Source organism: Chiloscyllium punctatum, chromosome 18 (assembly GCF_047496795.1).
Source record: "Chiloscyllium punctatum isolate Juve2018m chromosome 18, sChiPun1.3, whole genome shotgun sequence".
NCBI classification, from domain to species: Eukaryota; Metazoa; Chordata; class Chondrichthyes; order Orectolobiformes; family Hemiscylliidae; genus Chiloscyllium; species Chiloscyllium punctatum.
Window position 1 is genome coordinate 73,547,384 of NC_092756.1, and position 14,962 is coordinate 73,562,345.

The window sequence follows — 14,962 nt, forward strand, 5'->3', positions numbered from 1 at the left end:
AGATCTTAAAAATTCGGCAATTCAGCTCCTCGAGCCTGCTTTGTCATTCCACACGATCATGGCTGATCTCATCTCGGCCTCAACTCCACTTTCCTGCCTGCTCTCCATAACACTTCAACCCAACTACAGCCTGCATGTAGGGATCCCTTTTCATGGCACAAGGCACTTCACAGGAACCACATTCAGGAAACCATTACACATGGACCGAAACCTTGGCCAAAGAGAGGAACACCTTGAGATCCTGAGACCCCAAGGTAGAGGGGTGGAGATCTTTACAGAGTGACTTCCAGAGGGTACCATCCAGGCACAGACAGTGATGTCCAAGCAATGAATAACAGGAAGCCAATCTGGCCTTTAATTTCCTGAATTATTCTTTTTGCCATTCTTAAAGAAAGAAACAACATTGGGTATTCTCCAGTCCTCTGGGAATTCTCCTGTGACTATAAAGGATACAAATATTTTGTACAAATCCGTAAAAATTTCCACACCTGCCTCTCTCAGGATTCTATGATAGATTCCATCAGGTCTTGGGGACTTGTCTACCTTAATGCTTTTCAAAACACCCAACACCTCCTTTTTAATATTGACATGCTCTAGAATATCAATATACATGACTCACCATCCACCATGTCATAGAGTCATAGAGATGTACAGCATGGAAACAGACCCTTCGGTCCATCCCGTCCATGCCGCCCACATATCCTAATCTAATCACGTCCCATTCGCCCACACTGGGCCCATATCCCTCCCGACCCTTCCTATCCATATCAGTGAGCAGTGTAGGTTTCTTCCCTCCCGCCCTCCTGACCAAGTACACGCTTTCTTTGTCTGTTTTTCTTCCTTTTAAAAGTGCCGTTGTTTTGAGGTTTCTTTTCTCCAAAGTTCCATAATAAAACAGTAATTGCTGCTCCTGGAATTTGAGGAAATCACCCCCAACACCTAAAATGCCTCAAAAAAGGGGCAGCTCTTACAGTCACAACCTTTTCCCGTCCACCATCTTGGACTACCCAGAATCTTTGGAAATACCAATGCAGTTTATTCATTAAGAACCTCACCCACTTCCTCCGGCTCCATGTGTAAATTCCCTCCTTTGCTCTGAGAAGACATACCCTTTCCCTGGTGACCTGTTGCTTGTTATCCCTCTGTAAAATGCCTTGGAGGTTCCTTAATCCTGTTTTCCATAAACGTTGCATGGTCCCTTCAAATATCTCTATTTCCGAGTTTGAGTTCATTTCTGTTATCTCCAGGGCTCTTTCTGTCTTCAGTTTCTTGAACCTTACTTATACCTTCTTCCTCTTTCTGCCTAAGACTTAACAACATAACACGTCTGAACAGGTCAACAAAATATATCGACAGGAACCATCTACAGCATCAACCTGCATTTATTGAGTTATCTTTCAAAACCAATTCAGTGCAATTGAAATACTGTGTGGTATCACTCACTGTAATAAACACTCTCCTTGAATAAGGTGAAGAGAAAGTCATGGCAAATTATAAAATTACCAAAATTATGCATAACAATGGGTCGCAAATATATGTTTATAAGTTACTCTACAGATACTTATAGAAATTAAATAAGGAGGAACAAATATCATCGACAATTAACCATACACTTCGCAATATTTCACTTTCACTGTAGAATTGTAGTTTTCAGATCAAAGTTTTTCTGAAGTTGATCAGATCTCACCCCATCTAATACTTATCTTTTATACCTTTCTCCCCAAACTTGAGAAATCATATGTTTCAGAGGATTGCCTTATTTGATGAGCTGTTCCTTGATATATAATAAGTACAATCCCACAGACTTTGTCATGATTGCACCTTATCTAAAGTCTGAATCAAATCATTCAATAGCAGACAATTCCCAAGAGGTTAATGAGCAAAAGTCCCATTCAATGTTTTCAAGTCTCCATTCTCCTTACGTAAAAAAATTATATACAAGTTAAATACCACAAGTGCTGGAAATCTGCAATAAAATCAGGCAATAATGAAATGCAGCTCAGGTTGCATCCATGGAGAGAAACACAATTCTCAATTTGCAATATTCATTTTGTTTTTTTCAGCAGATGCTTCCAAACCTGAGAGTTTCAACACTTACTGTTTATATTCTTAATGTAGATCATGCCCTTGGAGTGATTAATGTAAATGGACTGTTAAATATCTCACTGAGATGTTCTGGTGAAGGGCATTGTTTCGTAAATACATGGAGCACTTACAAAGAGAGGCTGGTGTGAGAATTGTTCCCGACGTTATTACAGTTCCAGACAGATACCCCAAATTGTTAAGCTCCGAGGTGAGCAGGGATGAAATGGTTTCCTTTCTTTATTTACCTGGATCCTTGGTTGGTCACTAACAGGTTAATTTAAAAAGGGACCCTTTCTTGTGGATGTCTTCCTCCCAAACCAATTGAATTGGTGTTTAAAAGTAGCCAATTAAACCTGGATATGTTGAATTAACAAAAGAGTGAATCTATTCATATCAGAATGCAAAAAGATTATTGTAACTCACATACACACAGATTAGGAAGAGAAGGAGTTGCAGGTAGATAGCACAGTGAAGAAGGCATTTGATCCACTTGCCTTTATGAGTCGGTGTATTGAGTATAGGAATTGGGATGTTGGGTTGTGGCTGTACAGGATATTGGTTAGGCCACCTTTTGGAATACTGCATTCAATTCTGGTTTCCCTGCTATAGAAAGATGTTGTAAAACTTGCAAGCATTCAGAAAAGATTTACAAGGGTGTTGCAATGGTTACAGGGTTTGTGCTATCGGGAGAGGATGAATCGACTGAGGCTATTTTCTCTGGAGTGTCGGAGGCTGAAGGGTGACCTTATAGAGGTTTATAAAATCATGAGGGACATGGATAGGGTGAATAGCTTCAGTCTTTTCCCCAGGGTGGGGGAGTCCAAAAACAGAGGGGAAAAGGTTTAAGGTGAGAGGAATAATAATTTAAAAGGAACCTAAGGGGAAACCTTTTCACGCAGAGGGTGGTGCTTATATGGAACATGCTGCAAGAGGAAGTGGTGGAGGCTGGTACAATAACAACATTTAGAAGTTAAAAGTCACACAACACCAGGTTATAATCCCACAGGTTTATTTGGAAGCACTGGCTTTCAGAGCGCTGCTTCTTCATCAGGTGAAGACAACCACCCAGTGAAGGAGCATCGCTTCGAAAGCTAGTGCTTCCAAATAAACCCACTGGGCTATAGCCTGGTGTTGTGTGATTTTTAACTTTGTCCACCCCAGTCTAACCCCGGCTCCTCCAAAACATTTAAAAGGCATCTGGATGGGGGTATATGAACAGGGTGGGTTTAGAGGGATATGGGCCAAATGCTGGCAAGTCGGACTAGATTAATTCAGGATATCAGGTCGGCATAGACGAGTTGGACCAAAGGGTCTGTTTCCGTGCTGTACAACTCTAATACTCTGTAACATTTAAAAGGCAGCTGGATGGGGACATGAATAAGAAGGCTTCAGAGGGATATGGACCAAATGCTGGTTTGTGGGACGAGATAACTTTCGGATATCTGGTTGGCATGGACGAGTTGGAGCGAAGGATCTGTCCAACTCTGTGACTCTGTAAGTGTCAGCTTTCTTGGGAGGTTTTGACTTTTGTTACAGAGCCTTTTTAAATGACTGGGACATTTTAATTAGTGCTTATTTGGTTTAATTGGTTTCTTTTAATTTGTTTTCAGAGTCGTGTAAGGAGACTTCTGAAAAGTAGGCTGTCAGTAGGTTAGAAGATGGAATAGGTTATGCTGCATTCTGCAATTACAGTGATGATGATGTGCCAAGTGTAATACTTCAACTGGCTTGGCATTGATTTATTGGTTAATACTCTTAGCCATTGAAGTTATAACATCTTCAGTTGAGAGTGAAAGCATATATCTTGGGAGGATATTTAATTGCTCTAAAGATACCACGTATCTGAAAGTTCCCTGCAGTTAATAGATCAATGGGACAGGAATTACCTGTTCTATCACAAAGTAAGTCTGTTTCTCTCTGCTGAACTTCTACTCAGCTAAAGATTGACTCTGCCTGTTGTGTGATATGGCTTTTAATTTCCACTGATCAACCAGATGAACATTAGCAACATAATGTCCCAATATAGGGCTGGTTCTCTTCCACAAAGGGGGGTCTCGCAAGTTCGGGCAGATCTTTCTACTGAGGCAGGAAACGATTTCTCTTCATTCTGAGGCACCAAGAGGGTCTGAGAAATGAAGGGACGATGTCATAACTGGTCAGAAAGGCCTTAGACAGTGTTCTTTAACTGTTACACCTTGACAGCAGCTGCTCCATACTTTAGTGTGTCCCTCAACATGTCATCCTCGATCTTGGAACATGCTCAGCTGTCGCACTCGTTTGAGGTCAACACTTTCAACAGAGAGTGCAAGGTGGGAGCCTGAGGGGCCGAATGGATAAGGCCCTGGCTTCCCAAAGCTGGTAATTGTTGGTTCAAGTTCCATCTGGGGGGCTTGATTTTTAAGCCTGGGCTTTGTTGCTGATTTTTATTCCATGTCAACTTCTCTCAATCCATGCTGACTGAATTTTTCATCGACAGTACTCTGTTAAAAATCACTGTGCCTACGTTGAGATTATGGCAAATGAGGTGACATAGAAACTTGCACAAGGTAATTCCGGGATTTGGGAGATCTTGGGGCGAATTGTCTGAAAGAGACAGCACAGCCACAATGGGCTGAATGCCCGCTAAGATTCTGTTGATTTGTCCTCAATGCAGCTTTTTGCAACATCTCCACTTCCTCCTTCCCCACTAACTGCAAATATCTTGAAAGTGCTGCACACAATAACATTGAGCCCTTTTCCTTCTGCTCCATTTGCCTCAAACTGTGGGTCTGCAAAGTTGGAGTTGAGTTGATTTCTCGACTGGGAGAAAGTGAGCACTGCAGATGTGAGAGATCAGAGTCAAACTGTGTGGTGCTGGAAAAGTACAGCTGGTCAGGTGGCATCCGAGGAGCAGGGGAGTCAATGTTTCCAGCACAATCTCCTCAGGCCTATGCTCAAAATGTCGACTCTCCTGCTCCTTGGACACTGTCTGACCGGCTGTGATTTCTCAAATGTCCGTCTGGGGCCAAATGGGAGGCGAGATCAATTTATCAAGCAGCCGACAATTTCGCATGAAATGGAAGGGGTAAAAAACAATCAGTAAGAGTAGAAAACTCAGAAAAAAACAATATGACAGGGCAGGGTTCAGTATTTAAAGGTTGCCATTTGACCGTGATGGGCATATCCCCAATGGCGTAATGGATAAGGCACTGGTCTCCTATATCAGGAGTTTTTGGGTTCGTGTCCTATCTAGGGTGTCTGATTATTTATGGCTTGTTCACTGTCAATGTTATTTCTAATTGACTTTGGAGAAATCCCCCTTGTCTGCTTTCAGCTGATGGGAAGTGGTGCCCAACATGTTCTTGCTCAAGATTTTCGGGGATCTGCAGGATGGGGGGGTGAATTGTCTGAAAGAGACAGCACAGTCACAATGGCTGAAAACCTGCTGAGATTCTCCTGGGGATGGCATGGTGGCTCAGTGGGTAGCACTGCTGCCTCACAGTGTCAGGGACCGGGCTATGATTCCTCCCTTGGGTGACTATTTTTGTAGAGTTTCCAAGTTGGCTCCGTGGTTAGCACTGCTGTCTCATAGCACCAGGGACCGAGGTTCAATTTCAGCCTCTGGTGACAATTTGTGTGGATTTTGCACTTTCTCCCTGTGTCTGTGTGTGTTTCCTCCAGGTGCTCCAGTTTCTTCCCACAAGTAAATTAGCCATGCAAAATTGCCCAGACTGTTCAGGGATGTGAAGGTTGGGTACATTTGTCAGGAGGACCTGTAGGGGAGTGAGTCTGGGTGGACTTGTTGGGCCAAATGGCCTGTTTCCACACTGTATGGAATCTATGAGAAAGACATTTGGACAGGTACATGACAGGAAATGCTTGTGTGGATGTGGACCAAGTGGAGGCAGGTGCAATTAATTTTAAAGATAATGACTCCATGGCACTGCCCCTTCGCTTTGGGAGAGGAGTACGCCAAGGATGCCCCCTGTCCGGCCAGCTGGATTCCCTGTGCGTGGAGCCTTTCCTGTGCCTCTTGTGGAGGATGTGTGAGTGCCAGGCCTTGTACTCAGCGGCCTCTTCCACCAGGATCAACTGGGCCCAATATTCCAGACGACTGGTCAGTCCGTGACGGGTGGAGTCTCTGCCGGAGGAGTTACGGGGGTTCAGCTGGAGTACCACCATCTCCTCGACCTGGGGGTCTACCTCAGCCCGGCTGAGGAATCCTGGCCGGGGAACTGGCAGGAGCTGGAGGCCAAAGTCTCACCTCGCCTAGGCCTCTGGACAGGACTGCTCCGAGTGCTGTCTCACAGGAGTCGAGTGTTGGTCATAAACCAGCTGGTGCCTGCCATGCTGTGGTACCGGCTGGTCACTTTGGTCCCTCCTCCTGGTTTTGTCACTGACATCCAGAGAATGTTGGTTCACTTCTTCTGGGACAAAAAGATGCACTGGGTCACTGCGCAGGTCCTGAGTCTCCATATTGAGGGGGGCGGTCAGTCGCTGGTGTGCGTTCACACCCAGGTAGCGACGTTCCACCTTCAGACCTTGCAGCGATACCTTTACATTGAGCCTCCCCCTCGGCGGGGTGCCCTGGCGACGTATTTTTTCCACCAGGTGCGTAACCTCAAATACGACACTCAGTGAAGGGCTCTCTACATGGGAGTCCTCCCCCTTTCTCACGGGGATCTGGGGTGGAGGGTATTGCACGCGGCAGTCCGCAGATTGTTGTGGTTCACAGACTCCCAGCCCAACTGCTTGTTCTGTGGTGCTGTGGAGTCCATGGAACAGGGCGCTTGCACTCCCTTTTGAGCTTTCTGGGAAACCTTCTCCTCCGTTTCTGGTTGGACTTCAGCCCCCACACTCCCCATCATTGGGCACCCAGTGCCGAGGGGGGAGGGTTGGTCAGAGGATCTCCTCGTGGGTCTGCTCCTGGGCCTGGCCAAACTGGTTGTTAGGGCCGATTGCCTGACCCTCTTCCATGGTTACGTTCGAGCCCGGGTGTCCCTGGAGAAGGAGCATGCAGTGTCTACCAACATCCTTGAGCTGTTCAGAGAGTGCCCTCCCCCTCACTGTTTGGTCACACAGCATTGCCCTTTGATGCTTGTCACTGGCCACTCGGGTGTTTCCTTTCTTCCTGGTGGTGGGAATTGAATAAAGATTTGTCCATCTGTTGTCTTTCACTGTGTCTCACACCTACACACACACAACATGGGTGCTGGGGAAAATATATGCACTACCACAGTTAGGTAGCAGTGCGGCGGTAAAGAGAAAAACATATGTAACCAGGAGATTTAGAATCCCCTCAGTTCAGGGCACTGACTCTGTCCTGGCTGAGCCACAGTCAGTGTGTTCTTGCAAAACAAAACTTAAAAGCTGCCATTTTAACGACACACATGTGGCCCCAGTGGCCTAATGGATAAGGCACTGGCCTTCTAAGCCAGGGATTGTGGGTTCAAGTCCCATCTGGGGTGTCCGACTTTTAACCCTCATCTTCACGGTTGATCTTCAATCAAGGTCAAGTCAATTTCTCATCTCTGGAGAACCCCCAGGTCTGTGTTGGTTTGGTGGTACCTTGTGTCAGAAAAATACAGAATGTTGAGGATATGCAGGATATCGGGGTGAATTCCCTGAAAGAGACAGGACAGTCACAATGGCTGAAAACCTGCTGAGATTCTCCTAGGGATGGCATGGTGGCTCAGTGGGTAGCACTGCTGCCTCACAGCATCAGGGACCTGGCTTTGATTCCTCCCTTGGGTGTCTGTTTGTGTCGAGTTTGCAAATTCTCTCATGGGGTACTCCGGGTGCTTTGGTTTCCTCCCACAGCCCAAAGATGTGCAGGTTCGGTCGATTGGCTTTGGGGAATGCAGGGTGAGAGGATAGGGGTTGGGCCTGGATGGGATGCTCTTCAGAGGGTCAGTGGGGACATGATGGACTGAATGGCCTCCTCCCACCCCACTCTAGGGCTTCTCTGAACAGGTTCTGAGCAGATGGTCAGAGCTCCACTGTTTAATTTAGTTTGGCCAATTTTCTGTCAGGTCAAATATCTCCAGCTGAGGATCAATTGAGAATGCCTGATTTTGTTGCCACGGTCACGTGACCACACAGGATTAAGATCAGCTGCACAGTGAAGGTTTCAACAAAATCAAAATCCCAAATAATATTTGAGCCCACAATCTCTGGTTTAGGAAGTTAGTGTCGTACCCATGGGGTCACTGGGGCTCCAACAGATAGAGCTACCAATCTATGGACAAAGCAACTTCTGTTTTGGTTGTGTTGGTGTCAGTCTAAGCTATATTCTGTCAACATTACCAGCTGAACCCCAGATTACCTGCATGTTTGGAATTTATGATAAGGTCCAATATGTCAATGGAAATGATTGAAATCTGGGGGTTGACGGTTGGAACTGATGGGGCTGTGGCTATGCATTTGGGTCCTTACCTTTCTTAGTCAAGGTATTGAATACAATTGCAAGGAGGCTCTGATGGAGATGTGAGGTAGTTAGGCCATCGTTGGAGAACTTGGAGTGCCACATCCACAGATTGGACAAACATTTGTGGGAAGGCAACTGCTGAGGCTGACTCACAGAGTTTACAGAGGGAGATGGATGGGTTAAGGGAATAGCCAAAAACGCAGCAAATGGAAGACAATGAGGGAATGTGTGAGGTCATACACTTTGGTCGGAAGAATAAAGCAGCTGGATATTATTTCAATGGAGAAAGACAGCAGAAGGTTCCAGCACAGAGAGATATGAAATGTGTTTTTGCAGTCTCGCTGTTGATCCTTTGCTGGGACCAACCTTCATGGTAATATCGGTGAGATGTTCTTGGTTTCTCTTTAGTTCTTGAGTCTGGTTAAGCCGATTGTGATTTGCAGGCCATAGTGAGACTGCGGCCAAGATCACCGTCAGTTTCTTGGATGAAGTCTTCACGACTGGTAACGCTGACAGTCACCACTAGAGAGTGTCTCTGCCATTATCTGCAGTTGACCCTGCACATCAACGGTTTCATCAGCAAACCTCAAGAGACAACATCCAAATCCTTTGTGCTCTTGAAGGCAAATCCCTTCTCATTAAGACAAGAAACAAAATATCTTTAATGTGATGATGTTGATTTGAACATTCGGGAAGATCAGGGAAAAGGAGCATAGGGACACACACCTGGATGGCAGTCCCTTCACAAAGCCTTGACTGGGCCTTTGACCATCTGCTCCAAACTTGTTCAGAGAAGCCCGAGAGTGGGGTGGGAGGAGGCCATTCAGACCATCACATCCACACTGACCCTCTGAAAAGCATTCCATCCAGGCCTAACCCCTATCCTCTCATCCTGCATTCCCCAAAGCCAATCCACCGAACCTGCACATCGTTGGGCTGTGGGAGGAAACCAAAGCACCCGGAGTACGCCATGGAGAGAATGTGCAAACTTGACACAAACAGACACCCAAGGGAGGAATCGAAGCCAGGTCCCTGACACTGTGAGGCAGCAGTGTTACCCACTGAGCCACCATGCCATCCCCAGGAGAATCTCAGCAGGTTTTCAGCCATTGTGACTGTCCTGTCTCTTTCTGGGAATTCAGCCTTAATCCTGCAGATCCCCAAAAGGCTTCTGTAAGGTCACATGGGACAGCACATCCCATCAACTGAATGCAGAGATGGGGATGTTTGCAAAGTGGCTTAAAGATTAACGACACATAAGGCAGAGCCCGACACCCCAAATGGGCCTTGAACCCACAATCCCAGGCTCAGGGGGCCAATGCCTTATCCATTAGGCCACTAGGGCTGCACAGTGAACCCAAAAATGGCAGCCTTTAAATACTGCACCCTGACCTCTCATTGTGTGTTTTTCTGAGTTTTATACTCTCACTGCACTCTGGGGATCCAAGATGGCGGTGATCTCAGACAATCATGTTGCAGAGCTTCGCACCACAGCACAAGGGGGAAGAATTTCTATCCTGCCCAATCCAGACCATCGCGATATCCTGGGACTCTGAAAAGGTTGTGGAGTCCCAGGACATTGTGAAAAATCAACTTACCTGCGTTTTCAACGTCCAGGGATGTTGGAGAAGGGAGGAGCAGTGTCCGGGGCCAGGCCCCCGGCCCAGCCTGCAGGATCCTCGGACTCGATTACCTACCAGGCCCTGGGGAAGGAGCTCGCGAAATCTCACGAGATTTTGGGGAAGCAGATAGAGGTGAAGCTGGCTCCGATCTCTATCATGCTGCAGAAGCATGAACAGCAGCTGGGAGACCTGGAAAAGAGGACGGATGAGGTTGAACACAGAGTCACAGCGGTGGAAGCTGATATCAGTTCCTCTAAGGGGAAGATCCAAACATCGGAGGCTGAGGGGTGACCCTACAGAGGTTTATAAAATCATGAGGAGCATGAATAGGGTAAACCGCCAAGGTCTTTTCCCTGGGGTGGGGGACTCCAGAACTAGAGGGCTTAGGTTTAGGTTGAGAGGGAAAAGATATAAAGGAGACCTAAGGGGCAACTTTTTCAGGCAGAGGGTGGTGCGTGTGTGTGGCATGAGCTGCCAGAGGAAGTGGTGGAGGCTGGTACAATTACATTGTTTAAAAGGCATCTGGATGGGTATATGAATAGGAAGAGTTTGGAGGGAGATGGGCCGGGTGCTGGAAGGTGGGACTAGATTTGGTTGGGATATCTGTTCGGCATGGACGGGTTGGACCGAGGGTGTGTTTCTGTGCTGTACATCTCTATGACTCGATGACTGGAAGTGTCAGTCTGAGTAAATCCGTTGTCTAGCTCCTGGCAATGTGATTCCATTGGATGATGTGAACCCAGATCATGATCCCTTTGGCCAAAGCTACAGAACATTCTGGAAGGTCAGGGAAAAGAAGGATGTGAACACACACCTGGATGCCAGTCCCTTAGAAAAGCCTTGACTGGGATCTGCAGCAGAGCTCTGACCATCTGCTCCAAACTTGTTCATAAAAGCCCTAGAGTGAGGGGGACAAGCCATTCAGCCCATCAAGTCCACACTCAGCCTCTGAACAGCATCCCATCCAGGCCCAACCCCTATCCTCTCACCCTGCATTCCCCAAAACCAATCCACCGAACCTGCACATCTTTGGGCTGTGGGAGGAACACAATGCACTCCGAGTACCCCATGGAGAGAATGTGCAAACACGACACAAACAGACACCCAAGGGAGGAATCAAAGCCAGGTCCCTGACGCTGTGAGTCACCATGACAGTCCCAGGAGAATCTCAGCAGTTCTTTCCCCATTGTGGCTCTGCTGTCTCTTTCAGGCAATTTCGACCCAATCCTGCAGATCCCCGACAACTTTGTGCAAGTTCATGTTGGACAGCACTTCCCATCAACTGAATGCAGACATGGGGATGTTTATAATGTCGATTAGAAGTAAAGTTCAAAGAGGACAACCTATGAAAGTTAGGCACTCAGGATAGGATTTGAACCTACAATCCCTGGCTTAGGAGCCCAATATCTTATCCATGAGGCTACTGGGGCTACATGACTGCTGTCAAACTGGCAGCCTTTAAATACTGCACCCTGATGGCTCATATTGTGTTTTTCTCAGTTTTATACTCTCACTAATTGTTTTTTGCAACTTCCACCTCATGCTAAAAAATTGGCTGCTTGATAAATCAATCTCGCTTCCCATTTGTCCCCAAACGGACACACAAGAAACCAACCAAACTCCAACATTGCACAACTCAAGTCTGAGGAAAATGGAGCAGACAGGAAAATAGCAAAGGGTTCAATGTTATTTTGTGCAACGCTTTCAAGATATTTACAGTTATTGGGGAGGAAGTAGGTGGAGATGTTGCAAAATGTTGCATTGAGAACAAATGCTTTCTTTGGTTAGACCGCACTTGGAATACTGCGTCCAGTTCTGGTCGCCCTATTATAGGAAAGATGTGGATGATTTGGAGAGGGTTCAGAGGGGGTTTACCAGGATGCTGCCTGGACTGGAGGGCTTATCTTATGAAGAGAGGTTGACTGAGCTCGGACATTTCTCATTGGAGAAAAGGAGGAGGAGAGGGGACCTAATTGAGGTATACAAGATATGAGAGGCATGGATAGAGTCGATAGCCAGAGACTATTTCCCAGGGCAGAAATGGCTAACACCAGGGGTCATAATTTTAAGCTGGTTGGAGGAAAGTTTTGAGGGGATGTCAGAGCCGGGTTCTTTACACAGAAAGTTTTGAGAGCATGGAATGCGTTGCCAGCAGCAGTTGTGGAAGCAAGGTCATTGGGGACATTTAAGAAACTGCTGGACATGCATATGGTCACAGACATTTGCGGGTGCATACATGAGGATCAATGGTCGGCACAACATCGTGGGCTGAAGGGCCTGTTTGGTGCTGTACTGTTCTTTGATCAATGTCATATGTTCTAAAGCAACTGAATCTTAGCGGGCATTCAGCCCATTGTGGCTGCGCTGTCTCTGTCAGACAATTCTCCCCAAGATCTCCCAAATCCTGGAATTGCCTTGTGCATGTTTCTATTACACAGCATTCGCTATAATCTCAACACAGGCACAGTGATTTTGAACAGAGTAGTTGAAAAATGCAGTCAATTTGGATCGTGATAAAGTTGGCATGGGACAAAAGTCGAGGAGAAAGTGAGGACTCCAGATGCTGGAGATCAGAGTGGAAAATGTGTTGCTGGAAAAGCGCAGCAGGTCAGGCAGCATCCAAGGAACAGGAGAATCGACGTTTCAGGCATCAGCCCTTCTTCAGGAATCATGGGACAAAAGTCAGCTACAAAGACCAAGCTTAAAACGTAAGCAGCCCAGAGGGAAATTAAACCCACAATCCCACACTTTGGAGGACAGTGGTTTAACCAATATGCTACAAGGGCACACATAGCCATTTGCAAGTGTAAAGTCTTGGCATCAAGCGAGCGTTACAGCCCAGCATGTACCAACATCTCAGATGACATGTTGAGGGATACACTAAAGTTTCGGTCAGCTGCTGCCAAGGTGTAACAGGGAAACAACGCAGTCTCAGGTCTTTCTGACAAATTATCACATCATTCTTTCAATTCTCAAACCCTCTTGGTGCCTGACAATGAACAGTGATCAGTTCCTGCCCAAGTACAAAATGCCTTTTTGTTCACAACGATACACAAGCTTTGAGAAATGTCAACATTCCAATGTTTTGTTGGTTCTTATCTCTCTGCATAGACTGTACACAACTGATTTAGAATAGAGGAAAGCATACCAAACGCCTTCTTCACTATCCTATCGATCTTCGACTCTACTTTCAAGGAGCTATGAACCTGCACTCTGAGGTTTCTTTGTTCACCAACACTCCCTGGGACATTACCATTAAGTCTATAAGCCCAGCTAAGATTTGCTTTCCCAAAATGCAGCCCCTCACATTGATCTAAATTAAACTCCACCCATCACTCCTCAGCTCATCGGCCCTTCTAATCAAGATCCGGTTGTAATCTGAGGTAACCTTCTTTGCTGTCCACTACACCTCCAATTTTGGTGTCATCTGCAAACTTACTAATGATACCTCATAATGATACTAACATATATATAAATGATGGAAAGTAGTGGACCCAGCACTGATTCTTGTGGCACTCCATTGGTCACAGGGCTCCAGTCTGAAAAACAACCCTCCACCACCATCCTCTGTCTCCTACCTTTGAGCCAGTTCTGTATCCAAATAGCTAGTTCTCCCTGTATTCCATGAGATCTAACCTTGCTGATCAGTCTCCCATGGGGAACCTTGTCGAACACCTTTCTGAAGTCCATAAAGATCACATCCACCTCTCTGCCCTCATAAATCCTCTTTGTGACTTTTTCAGAAAATTCAATCATGTTTTTGAGTCATGATTTCTCCAGCATTTTCTCTGTTTCAGATTTCCAGCATTCACAGCATTTAACTTTTATTGGACAGCTTGCCATTTCACTTGGCAATGAAAAACGTTTTGTGATTTACACATGAAAGAACTGAAACCAACCTGGTCATTCGAAAAGATGAGAGACTTCACACACAATCCAGATTTTTTTCAATATATAATTTCAGTGACATCACACTGTAAACTTTTGCCATAAATTCTGTGTCTTACAATCTTATACTCCACAACCACCTGATGAAGCAGCAGCGCTCCGAAAGCTAGTACTTTGAGATAAACCTGTTGGACTACAACCTGGTGTTGTCTGATTTTTAACGATGATTATTCGAAACTTACACAAGATAATTCTAGGAATTGGGAGATCTTGGGGTGAATTGTCTGAAAGAGACAGCACAGCCACAATGGGCTGAATTCCTGCTATGATTCTGTTGATTTGTCCTCAATGCAGCTGTTTGCAACATCTCCACTTACATCTTCCCCACGAACTGCAAATATCTTCAAGGTGCTGCACAAAATAACATTGAGCCCTTTGCTGTTTTCTTGTCTGCTCCATATTCCACAGACTTGAGTTTTGCAACATTGGAGTTTGGTTAATTTCTCATCTGACGGTTTGGGGACAAATGGGAAGTGAGATTGATTAATCAAGCAGCCAACAATTCAGCATGAGATGGTAGGGGTCAAAAACAATCAGTGAGAGTATAACACTCAGAAACACACAGTATGAGAGGTCGGGTGCAGTACATAAAGGCTGTGATATTCTGCCTTCTGTGTGACCCCAGTGGCCTAATGGATATGGCACTGGCCTTCTAAGCCAGGGATTGTGGGTTCGAGTCCCATCTGGGGTGTCCGTCACTTGCCCTTCGTCAACTTGATTTCTAATCTACTTTCAGAAAATCTGCATTCAGTTGATGAGAAGTGGTGCCCAACATCTTCTTGCACAAGATTTGCAGGATTGAGGTGAATTATATGAAAGAGAAAACACAGTCACAATGGCTGAAAACCTGCTGAGATTCTCCTGGGGATGGCATGGTGGCTCAGTGGGTAGCACTGCTGCC

General features: G+C 46.0%; 2 non-coding genes across 2 annotated transcripts; both read left to right on the forward strand.

Annotated features, from left to right (window-relative positions):
* Positions 1–7,459: 7,459 nt before the first annotated feature.
* trnar-ucu (transfer RNA arginine (anticodon UCU)) lies at positions 7,460–7,532 on the forward strand. Its single transcript has one exon. It is a non-coding gene; the product is annotated as a tRNA-Arg (tRNA).
* Positions 7,533–14,679: 7,147 nt separating this feature from the next.
* Positions 14,680–14,752, forward strand: trnar-ucu (transfer RNA arginine (anticodon UCU)). The gene has a single exon. It is a non-coding gene; the product is annotated as a tRNA-Arg (tRNA).
* Positions 14,753–14,962: the final 210 nt, after the last annotated feature.